The sequence below is a fragment of the Pelmatolapia mariae genome, linkage group LG2 (assembly GCF_036321145.2).
Source record: "Pelmatolapia mariae isolate MD_Pm_ZW linkage group LG2, Pm_UMD_F_2, whole genome shotgun sequence".
NCBI lineage: Eukaryota > Metazoa > Chordata > Actinopteri > Cichliformes > Cichlidae > Pelmatolapia > Pelmatolapia mariae.
The window spans coordinates 30,978,596-30,991,531 of record NC_086228.1 but is presented as its reverse complement, the minus strand read 5'-3'; positions in this window follow the sequence as shown (position 1 = coordinate 30,991,531).

Genomic DNA, 12,936 nt, shown 5'->3' with positions numbered 1-12,936 from the left:
TGAACAAGAATTAAATAAAGAACACGAAGGAGAAAAAACACCCAGCCCACTGAAAACTAAAGAAACCCCAAAAACATGAACAACAATCATCAAGGAACATATTTACATATTTACAGTTACTGGAACACCAATACTGGGTCGCAGTTTCAATGTCAGTCGGTGTCTTTTGGTCTGCAACAACAGCAGAACAGACTTTTAAGTCTTTTGAAGAAGCCCCTTTTCATCAACAAACACTCGTAGATTACTTAATTTGATAGACTACTCATGCAGTAAAAACATTGAAACCATAATATTATCTCTAGATGCAGAAAAAGCGTTTGACAGAGTTAACTGGAAATTTTTATTTGCAACTTTACACAAATTTGGTTTTGGAAACTTTTTCATAAACTGGATAAGAATATTATACAATTCTCCAACAGCTTGTATCAGGACAAATGACCAGACATCCTCCAGCTTCTGTCTCCTGAGGGGCACCAGACAGGGATGCCCACTCTCCCCTTCACTTTTTGCAATTTTTATCGAACCACTAGCGGCAGCATTTAGACAGGCTACAACAATTAAGGGCATAAAATGTAAGAACGTAGAACATAAAATCAGTCTCTATGCAGATGATGTGTTGCTTTTTCTGCAAAACTCACAAACCAACCTTTCTGAGGTAATTACTCTAATAAACTGGTTTTCAAGAGTTTCAGATTATTCAATTAACTGGCCAAAATCTACAGTTCTTCCCATTAACTGCTCCTTCCATAATTCTTCTTCTGCCCCACTACAATCTGGAAATATTAAATATTTAGGTATTACAGTTTTTTACAGATGCTAGGACACATTTCTCAATATGTAGGTCACTTTTGCAAAACTCCTCACACAGCGAGCACAACAGAAGTCTATGTGGGCTAAACTGAGGATCAGTTATCATTGTTTTGGCACAAAATGCATTCAATGACTACATCTCTCAAATTTCATGAATTATTTTCTCACTCACACACAACAACTGCCAAAAATCTTTGTACGTACAGGACATTTTGCATGTACTGACATACTGTTTGCAAAACTGTTAAACTTATGGTCAAAACAATAACATAATGCAAAACTGAATAAGACAGCAAAATTCAACAGCAATATTTTATTGAAACATATTTTAAATCTAAAAATGCAGTTTTACCAGCCACAGCTGATTCTCATTGTTCTCTCTCATTACTGTAACAGCTTATGTTGCCTTGTGGATTTATGTTAGAGAGTCATGGAGATTGAAGGCAGGCAAACACACCACATTTTCATCTTTGTGGATGAGGCAGGTTTCAACTTGGCGGTGGAAGGTTTACGACCATCATCCACATGATCAAATGTCCCTCCTGGATGCAATGAATGCTGGATGCCTGGAGATATCAGCAGAAGATTGCCAGGGATGGATCAGGCATGCCAGAAGATTCTTTCCTAGGTGTATTGCCCTAGATGACATAAGATGTGATGTGGATGAGAACCTGTGGCCAAATGGAGAAGACCGAGTAGATTAGCATTACTATTGTATGTGTATCAGTGGATGGTGTGTATTTTGGGATTACTTAGTGCAAAAAAATAAAAATACATAAACAAATATTTACGAATTCTGCATGATGTCTGATTCATTCCAGTAACATATATTGAAATTATAAACGGAGATGTGTCCTTGTTTTACACAAGAAAACACTGTGTAATGCTACATGCTGTTAGTGTTTTTTAGGTCATTGTTTTGTGGGTGACAAAGTGTGTTTGTCGGCTGTCAAGCTTTGCTAGTGTTCTGGAAGAATGAGTTTATTTGAGACCTGAATAAAGTGTTTTGGTAGTTGTAGTGCATTTTGAATGTGAAATGAACTGCTTTGCCAAGCTGAAGGTCAGTTAGGAGAATTGTGTGAAGAGTTTTGCAAAAGTGACCTAAGTATTGAGAAATGTGTCCTAGCGTCTGTAAAAAACTATAATGTTTCTCCTAAGCTTTCAGACTTAACTAAATTAAACCACATCCCACTTCTAAAGAAAGTAGAAGGCGATCTGACTAGATGGAAATCTTTACCCATATCACTCATGGGAAGGGTCGCCACTATAAAAATGATGATCTTGCCAAAAATAAATTACTTATTTTTAATGATCCCTAACAAACCATCACAAGATTGGTTCAGATCTCTGGATTCATATATTTCTAAATTCCTTTGGAAAGATAAACCCCCGCGTATCAGCTTAAAAACGCTACAAAGAAGCAAGGATAAAGGAGGATTAGATCTGCCTAATTTTCAACAATACTTCTTAGCCAACAGGCTTCAGTTCATTTCAGAATGGTTAAAACATACCTTCTTAGATGAGCCCTGGCTAGATGTTGAACAGGCACTATGCAATGATCTAGAGATTTCAGACCTACCATTTATCAGCTCAAACATCAAAAGACATGAATGCTTCAAAAGTGTCAACATCAGCTCTTCTCTGACAGCATGGTGGGAGTTTCTAAAAATAACGGAGTCTTCATTAATCCCATGCAAACGTACACCTATCTGGAATAACCCTGACATATTACAAAACAATAATATGATTAATTTTCCAGAATGGAGTTGTAAAGGAATTAAATACTTAGAACATATATTAGAGGGAACAGAATTTATTTCATTTGACAGACTAGTTGCACAATATGGGATCAACAAGAAAAGATTTTTAGAATATCAACAAATTAAATCCATAGTAAAAAAGAAATTTTACCTCAGTCAAGCTGAATTACAAACACCACCAAGTGCGGTACATTTTCTTACTCTTAAATCCCCCAAATTATTATCTAAAATATACAGAACACTTTCTAAAATAGATGAATCAGTATCCCTTCCTATTGCAAAGTGGGAAGCAGATTTATCAGTAAGCTTAGACCAAAACTTCTGGTCTCAGGTATGCTTAAAAACCTTTAAATTGATTAAAAATCCCAGTCTGCAATTAATACAATACAAAATACTACATAGAGTGCACTATACTGGTCATCGGGGTTGTGGGCGGGTGGGCGCACGGGGGCTCAGCCCTGGCGCAGGGGGCCTCTGGTGCATCGGCCTAACTGGGGGGCTCTTCAACTGGCAGGGAGGTTGTTCCATCCTTGCAGAAGTCCACTCTGCAGGTGGGGGAGAGACATAGGAGAGGTGGAGAATAAACCTAACCTGGGTGTCTGTTGTCTTGTGTAGTCTGGGAGATGATTGAATGTTGGGGTGGGTACAGTTTCCTCTGCGGTGGGGTAGGGTGGGCTTCCCCGGGTCCTGTGGGGCTTGGCGGTGCTGCTGCCATAGGCCCCGGTCTGGATGGGCCTGGGCTCCCTTGCCTTGGTGGGTACCAGAGGACGGGGGTGCCTACTGGGGTCAGCGGGGGAGCTGGCCCTAGGGAGGGGCATCTTGCCCCTCCCTTCTTTTCCTCCCCATCCCCGGCTGCCTCCCTCTTCCCGCTCCACCACACCCACCCACACAGGTAGGGCCTTGGGGTGCGGGTGTGTCACCAGGGTGCAGGGGAGGCATTCCCCCCCCCTCTGTCCCCTTCTGGCCACCTGTGCCTCAATTTTATTCCACAACTTAGACATCCACATTCCTCACACTCTCATAACACAAACATATATATAGGGCCTTGAGGGTGACCACGTTAACGGCGTCCAGTGGACGGTCTGAGTATTCAACCCTACCTCTGGCGCCGGTGCCCACCTCTCAATTTTAAATCCATGTAGACATTGAGGGTTCTCGGGAGGGGCCGTGCTAACACCTGCTGCTCTCTGGCAGCAGCACCATGCCCTCCCTTGTTTTAAATGCACTTTAGAACAACACGCAGCAACACTACACATGAGCGGGAGGAGGGAGGTATGGGGTCTTCACACACCCCCGTTCTCTACTAGCCATCAGGGGCAGGGGGCTGGGAGGAGGTGTTGGCTGTCCGATGGGCCTCCCTGCTGCCGCGGAGCCTGGGGCGGTCTGCTTGCCTCCACCCCGGGGGAAAGGGTCACATCTCTTGGGTCTGGGTGCCGTTTCCCCCTCTGGGGGTGAGGGTACCTGGACCCGGGGTATAGAGTATGTTTGGGGAGTGTGATTGTGTGTACATGTCCATGTATGTCTATTACTACGTTGGGTGAGTGCTGAGTGTTTGTATATGTGTGCATGAGGGTGGGAATGCATGTTTGTGTCTGTGTGTGCCTGTTTGTCTGTGTCTATATGTCAGGTCAGGTCTTAGACTCCACCTCTCTGGGAACACCCAGGCCCTCCAAAGTGTGGAGGTCTATCTCCCCTCACCACACTCCCTGCCGGTAACTGATGCCCTCAGGGGTCGGTGCATTGGTGGTTCTTGGTGTCCGGGGCTGGGCGCTCAGGTATACACCAGCTCACTCCCGGTGGCTACTTGGCGGGGCCTGGTGCCTGTCGCTCGGTCAGGCCTCTTCCGGGGCAAAGGTGGCCCTCGAACCTCTGGCCTCGGGGCCTGCAGCTCGGTTCACTCTGGCACAGCTGGCTGCCGGCAGAGCCGGCGGGCACGCCAGTGCAGCCCCCTCTGGCTTCTGCTCCGTGGCTACTGGGTGACCCCTCGTCTGGGGATCTCCTCAGCCCTTCCCAGGAGGGTGGCACGGATGCCCCTCCGGTGGTCCACCTTGGGCTCTCGCACTCTGGGGCCTCTGGATGTCTGAAGCCTGGATCTTCTCCATGCCTGCTTCATGCCCTGGGGGACGGGGCTATGGCCCTCCACACCCTCTAGCAGACCGTTACATGGAGAAACTTTTTGTATACAAGCGCGCTGATCCACACAGGTGTGCACATGGGTGTTCACTGTTCGTAGACATAAACTACACCTTTCTTAGCTGCTACTTCAAAACACATTGTGCGCTGTCTGTCCTGTGTGCTGCACAACAACATTCAATATTTAGTATTTACTGCTGTTCACACTTAGCTAGATTAACGTGATGGTGTTGTGTTTAGTATGTTGCTTTGTTTTTTTTTTTGCTTGTTTTCTCTTCTTTTTCTCTCAACAGGTGATCCAGGAGATTTTTTTTTTCTCTTTGTCTTTGTAAGTGCCCTTTCTCACTGTCCCTCTTCCCTTCTGTTTTTCTTTTCCTTCCTCTCTTTCCTATCCCCCAGTCATGTCTGTCCCATCTGTAACAACTGAAAATAAAATAAATAATAACAACAAAGTTTGATCAAATGGACCAATACGGCAATGCCATGATGATCCATTTGGCAAAGTAAATCCATTTGGTATCCTTGTTGGTCTTCAGACAACAATTCTGACGGCTAAAGAACCAAATGGGACAGACAAAAAAAAGAAAAGAAGAAGAAGCCCCTTTTCTTCTTCTTCTTCTTCTTCTTGATCTGAAGGTCTTTGGACTCCATACTGGATTCAGGTTCAGGAAAAGGTTCCTCACAGGGAAGGTCAGCCACTGCCACACTGTCTGACAGAGCTCCTTCAAGCTTAAGGTCTTGAGAACTCAGACTGGATGCCCTATCAGCAAGAAGTTCCTCACAGAGAACGTCAGGCTCTGGCACACTTTCTGAAAAAGATCCTTCGGCTGGTGGAACATTTGCCATTGAAAGACCGTCAGAGGAGCGTTCTTCATTTGTGTTCTTCACATCAGGAAGACTTGAAGGGGGCTCAAAGATTTCACATATCCGGATCATTGCTACATCAGCAATGGTCTTCAGGAACACTGGTGCAAAGTTTGCAACTTTGATAGACAGAATTTCTTGAGGAAATTTCTGCCTGATCTCCATCAGGATGCTGTCGACCATATCGTCTCGGATGGAGCGGGTGAAGATGGCCTGTGTTTCCAGACTCTTGGAGACACGATCTAAAGTGGCCTTGGTGACACTCGTGGAGAGGATGCTTAGACTCTGGGAGGCCATGTTTAGGAGGGGACGAGGAGGAAGCTCCCAGAAGCCCTGGAGAACGCGGGGAACTACCTCGATCACTACCTCCTGCGCAGTGAGCAGTTTGATGTTATGCTGTTCCTGCTGCTTCTTTTCCAGGATTTCAATGTAATCCTTCACCACGCTCAGGAGTTTAGGTCTTCTGTAGAAAAACATTATAAGAGTTATCTTTTAAACATATTCAAAGCATCACTTAAATATTGAAACACTGTAGCTGGACTGTTAACCCTATAATGCCCTTTGTATCATACATGAGTTTCTGAGACCTCTCTCTCACCAACATGATCAATACTTGCCATAATTTCTAAATGTTATGGACAAAACTCTTTTTTTAGTCTAAAGTTGACATTGTTGTTAACAAAAAGTTGCCAAAAACACCCAGTGTATCAAATGTGATACAAAAAAAATATAATAAATACATAATAAAAGTAAATCATACACAACATGACACAGCAAAAAGAAAATTGTGGATTTTGTTTAAAGGGTTAATAAACATCTCAGTTCCAAAAAATCAGAATTTTCTGGCTATTTTTCGATGGGTTGGGTCTTACAGGGTTAATAACTGTATATTACATGTGACTGACTGAAATTTAGGAGGTACAGCCTCTGGGAACTGAAGAAGCATTCTGGCTTGAAATTCAACGTCCCTCATTTTATTGATGACGTTCACCGCCCATACCTGAAATAGAAAGCACATTTACAGTGCACTTATGTTTAAAGGTTATGTGAACAAAATGAAAAAAAGAAATTTCCAAATTACTACAAGTCTTGTGGGTTTTCTAGTCTTACCAGCCTTAGAAGAGGTTTGGCTTCCTCTTCTTCAAAATCCTCTAATTCAAACTCCCACAGCCTTCAAAAGAAAGCAAAGCAGAGGTTTTCTCTCAGCATTTACACGTCATCACAAACAGACTTTCAGGTGTGACAGTAACTCACTGCTCTCTGAGTGTCTCCCTGCTCTTCTCCACCAAAAGATCTCTCAGATCTTCAGCAGTGAGGTTAGGTGGAATTAGATCTTCCTGCTGAAGTCTGAGAAACTCCGTCATAATCGCAATCTAAAAGTCAAAGGAGACATTTAATCACCACCACTCTCAGGTCCTCAGAAATTACCTGATATTTTCTGTCAGCTTTGCTTTGCATGAATCTGGGTCCTACCTGAGTCCTGTAGCCTGGAAGATGCCAGCAGATCTTTACAGCTGTTTCATAAATCGGTGTGTTGAACAACACCTGTCAAAGAAATAGCAATTTAGTCATTGTTACTTAAAATGATTCTCAGTTTGTCAACTTTTAAAACTACAACAAATTCTTCAAATTATTGAATGTAGTAAAAACGGTCACATTCCCTGATAGGTTTATAGATTCCCTGACTTGATTCCATTTAGACGTTTTCAAATCAGTCAGGAAGAAAAGCTTTTAACTGCTCTCCAACGATGGCGTACGGGGGGATCTCGACCTGAAAATGCTCTCAGCTCGGTGGTCTCGCACAGATGAGCTCTTTTGATGTTTATTTATGAATGCAGAATTTCTTGAACAGTCACCATGGAAACTTGATGCAGCTTCATGTTATTAAATTAAAAGAAGTGTATTTTGCACTACATTGCACTAAACTTATTTATCATATAAGTAAATAAAGTGTGGGTTAGGTCACTCCTGTGAAAAGAGCCACACAAACCAATGAATCAGAAAAGACAAAGTTAACCTACAGCATGCCTTTTCATATTATGTGCCTGCTTATCTACATTTTGTTACAGTAGATGGGAACTTATGCAGTAAAGCAATGGCTTACAAAACAGTGGACTGTGGACTAATGCAAACATCTGAAGCCTGACAGCAGCTGGTATATACACAGCTTTGGATAAACTGGCCCTTTAAACAGCCCAGAGGAAGAGACCTCTGTGTTATCAGTAGAGCCTAAAGCCCAAAGCACAATAATAATAATAATACTATTATTATTATTTTTTATAACAATAATGCCCCAAATAATTAAGTCATTAATTACTAGGATGCCTACTGACACGTTTTCTTAGTTACTCATATTTAGAGAGGCCACATTCGTCATGCTTCACAGGAGTTCAGGAGTGAACGATGAAAGTGATGCTACATTAGAGTCTGTCCCTGGACTGGTTGTTTGCTGCTCTATGAGTTCAGCAGGAGGAGGTGAACCCACAGCTGGGAGCGGTTCCCTAGTGGGTGGGAGAATCATACTTCAGGTTCAATATTATACTTATGTTCATCCTGGTCTGAACCTGGTCAGAAGAACTGACTTCACTTTTGAAAATTCAATACTTATAAAAGGTAACCCCAAACAGTCTACAACGGTTGTTTCTGTCCACCAAAGCAAATTTGATTGAAGAGGTTTTTGTAACTTCACTTCTCCAAAAAGCAAATAAAGAGATTAAACAAAGATTTACTGAACGATCGTCAGAATTACCAGAGCTAACGTAGATCGGTTTATGCACTTGAGTCAGGAGGGATAAGAAAAGTGACTGCACTGACTGCAATCTACTGACATCTAATGGAGAGATTTATACACGTGATAACTTTAATGATACTTGAAAATAGGCCAGGAACTGCACTGCTTCAGCCTGAGCCTGTTCAGTCAGCACAAACAGTCTGTGTAATATGAGAATAATAATAAATATGACTTTTCCTTCCTTTTCCATAAAAAGGATGTCTCACGTGCTGTTCCATACTTACCTTTTTGGAGACTTTTATGTTGTTTGGCAGGATAATGGCATCACATTGAATTTTAGGTGTTCAAAATACACACTGACTGATTTTCATGTCAACAAGTACATAAATATTCTGATGAAGAGCCACTAAAGGAAGCTTTTGGAGTACCTCTCAGCAGTCATTTGGACATGAAATAGTTGGTAGACATGTTATTAACCCTATGAGAAAAATCTTTAGTTCTATTCAGGTGCAGAGACGTATTTAGGCTACAGGAAACAGTTTTATTCAAATACAATTTATTGTCAAAATGTTATAGTGGTGATCAGTGACTGCCTTTTTACAACTTACCCATTATAAAGTGACTGCAGATATTGTGGAACCGATTCATAGCGTTTAATTGCTTGTGTGAATGTATTAAACACGAAAACCAGGAGCTGCAGAAAGCCGGTAATGCTGAAGACGCATGCGTGTGCGTTTATTATTTGTTTTTAAAGCTCTCCATGGTTTGGCTCCAGGTTACATTTCAGATCTTCTTAGCCCACACCTGCCCACTCCAACTCTGCGCTCCTCCAGTCAGATGCTGTTATTAGTTCCACGCTCCCAGTTCAAATCTAGAGGTGACAGGGCTTTCTCCATTGCTGCCCCAAAACTCTGGAACAGTCTTCCCCCTGTCATAAAATCCTCTTCATCCTTGGAAGTCTTCAAATCCAATCTGAAGCCCTTCCTATTTTCCAAGGATCTCTCTGACACCTCTTTTATTGTGTTTCAGCTATTCTGGTCTTTTATCTCATTGGATGATGTTTGCATGTGTAGACACGTATACATGTATTTTATGTTCACGTATGTGTGCTTGTGTGTGAATGTGTACATTTTTGTATATGTATGTGCATATTTGCATGTACACACATTTTTTTACAAACATATACAGATGTCTTACAATGTTTCTATAATGTTTCCATCTTATCTATTTTAATTCTTGTTATCAAATTATCCCTCTGTTCAGCACTTTGCCCGACACTTGATGTCTTTCAAATGTGCTATATAAATAAAGATGACTTGACTTATATTTGCATCCGTGTGTCAGAGTGTGTGTGTATGTTTTTACCTTTAATTTAGGACACACACACACACACACACACACACACACACACACACACACACACACACACACACACACACACACACACACACACACACAGCATAGAGTGAACAGGGACTATTAAGAGTGTGGCCTCTGTGTATCTATGCCAGTGAAACAGCCTGAATCTGCTCAGTTTGAATCCACCAATCAGAGAGGCTGCTTCTGTCTGCTTCATCAGGCTGTGTAGTTGTTCCTGTCAGTACAGGAACAACTACACAGCCCTTGCTCACACAGCGACAGAGACGCAGGCTTTCTGCAATGTATTTCTGACATGGAGCATTAAAATAACATCTTAACAAAAATATTGTGACTTAAGAGAAACATAATAACTGTCAGAAAAACTCAATTTGGCACAAATACTAAAACAGAGTAGAAACACTATAATTTAGCAGAAAAGTAACAACTTAAGCAGAAATATTGGAAAATGACCAGCTGAAAAAAGCTGAATAAGGTGAAGCTCACTCACAAAACTACTTGTTGTTCAACTGTGACAATTGGCAGAAATTGTAAAAAAAAAAAAAAAAAAAAAAGCACGAAAGAACAGCCAGCAGATACACACAATTAGAAATATGGGCACATATGCAAACACAAATGCACAGAGAGACACACACAGGATCGATGTCAGTCAACCAGTCTGAATATTCAATTAGAATCTTCCAAATCTTCCTGGTTTTATGGATTCCCCTCGAACAAATGGCCATAATTTCCTAACCATAGGGGCTAGAGCAGTCATTCTTAGACCGTTCTGTTCAGAAGAGATGGGGGAATCTTCAAGTGTTGATAGTTCATAATTAAAATATGAATTATTAAAGAAATATGGCTTGTAACGTACCATAACTGAGTAGAGGCGAACCGAAAACTGCCTTGACTTGCCCTCAAACAACGGTTTGTAAGTCTAAATCTATATGGAGCATCGATATCATTCTTTCACCGTAAGATACAGCAGGCTTTGGTGAAAAGTTAAGGAAATATTTTCAGGTCTCTGTGGAAATCCATCAAAAAGATATGATGAGAGAAAAAAGTCCTTAATTTGAAATCTGAAGAAATCTGAGAGAAGTGCAGATTTTCTACCCTCAAACAAACGTAATTCATGGCAGAACGGTAATAGGTGATACAAAAATTCTTGAATTGTGAGCGTCAGGAGTGTCTCACGATATATTGGCAAAAGCCTCATGTCTTAACTTTGCTTAGTTTTTAATAAAAAGCATATTGCCATCACAAGTTATCTTTTTGAAAAGGAGTTTGTGGATTTGCCATAATGTGACATTACCTACAGCTCAGGTAATTATACATCACACTGGGCCGACCACTGGGGATATTGATGTTTTTGATGGCCTGATGGAGCGTGTATTCCAGTGCAGTGTCATCCTGTTAAAAAGAATATATGAACGTAAGAAATGTGCATACACGCCTGCCCAGAGTACTGCAGTTGGTTGTAAATGAATTCAACCAAGACTGCAGGTCAGAGTAGGCTTTGTGTGTCCCTTTGTGCTAACAACTCTCTTCAGATGTCTCTCACTTACATGAAAACTGTGTCTACTGCCAAGCACTAACGTCTTTATAGTTCAGGCCGAGCTCAAAGTAAAAGTCTATGAAGCTCTCACATTGGGTGCATGTCCTCCATCGCTGTGGTTGTTCCCAAAGTGTCAGTACTGACCTGCAGGTGCATGGACTTAAAACCTTTGCGGGATCTCACAAAAGTACATCTTAATTTTTTTTCTTCAATGTCACATGCGGGGCTCTGTAGATTTCATTTCACTGATAACAAAGGGCAAACAGTTAGAAGCTAGGAGGCATTTCAACCATATACTGCAAGGAGGAACCCCCGTAGATGGATCTAGTAGAAGTGGGCAGATCGAACCAAATATCAATAGCAACACAACACTTGTATTGGATCGAGTGCTGTTGAGTGTTGTTTCTATCCTCCAGGTTCAGTATGCAGCCCAGTGAACTGTGTAAAATAACGTCTATTTGTGTGTGTTTGAAATTAAAAAAAATATACATCCATTATGAAAAATGTCTCAATCGGCACATTTCATACATTGTGCTTTGAGGACAGGCACACGTACCTTTCAGGTCTACAAAAAACCCAGTTTAAAATGAAAAGCTCACAGGTGTGTTTTTATTGTGTTTACTCATTATTGCAGAATCACAGTGATTTAGTGGTCATTAAAAATGTCTGCAGAAGTTGCAAACTTATGATTCATGTCATAAGTTATGATACACTGCTCTCCCCTACATAAGCTGCTTTTATCGATTAAAAGTATCAGCATTGCTATCAGCAATACTGGCCATACATTTACTTGGTATCACATCTATCCCAAAATCTGCAGCACTGCACATCACTAAGATCACAGTGGACAAATTCTGTCTCTCAGCTATGCTGGGAACGTCTCTGTGTTTCCTGGGATCAGCTTTTGCAGATTGTTGGTGAATGGAGGGCTGGGGTCTACGCTTCTGCCCCCACGGATTAGTGGAAGAAAAATGAAGGGATGGATGGACAGCTAGAACCTAACGGAGACCACGTAGGTAGTCGGAGGCTGTAAGACAGCGGCTCTCTGGAGAAATCTGATATCTCAGGAGGATGACAGGATTCAACCAGAGAAGCTGCTTCATTATAAACAAGTCTGTGGTTTGTAACTGAAATCTATGATACACATAAACACCCATCCATGCACTTAGGTAGAGACAATTTGTGAGTGTTCCAAGTATTCACTCCAGTGATGACCTGTGAAAAAGAAACTGCACACACAGCGATCGGACGTTATCAGTGACCACCATAAGATTATTATTGCCAAGCAAAGATCAGCAGCTCGAGCAGGCTGAACAAATCCTTTAATGCTGATCCAGGCTTCACAGCTCGTGAATTTGGATTTTATTTTTGCAAGTGTAGAATTTAGAAATCTAAGAAACAAAACAACGGAAGTCATGTATGAAACACAACACAGTTAACGTGTGAAGCACTTCAAAGAAAACACAATACAAATAAAACACTTCCAGTGAGGTGTGGCGATTTAAACATTGCCTGTACTTTTCAGCAGTTGTAATGGCATCAAGAATATCTGCACATAGTTCATAATTACGATTAGAAGTAACATTTTTTTCACTAAACTCAATGGTCTTCCCCAAAGTCACTCATTATAGTGACATCACTATTTTAACGCAGATGCTCTGACGTAGTAGGTCCAAATACAGGATGGTGGGTCACCAACCCTCCTGCTCCAACATGGTAGGAAA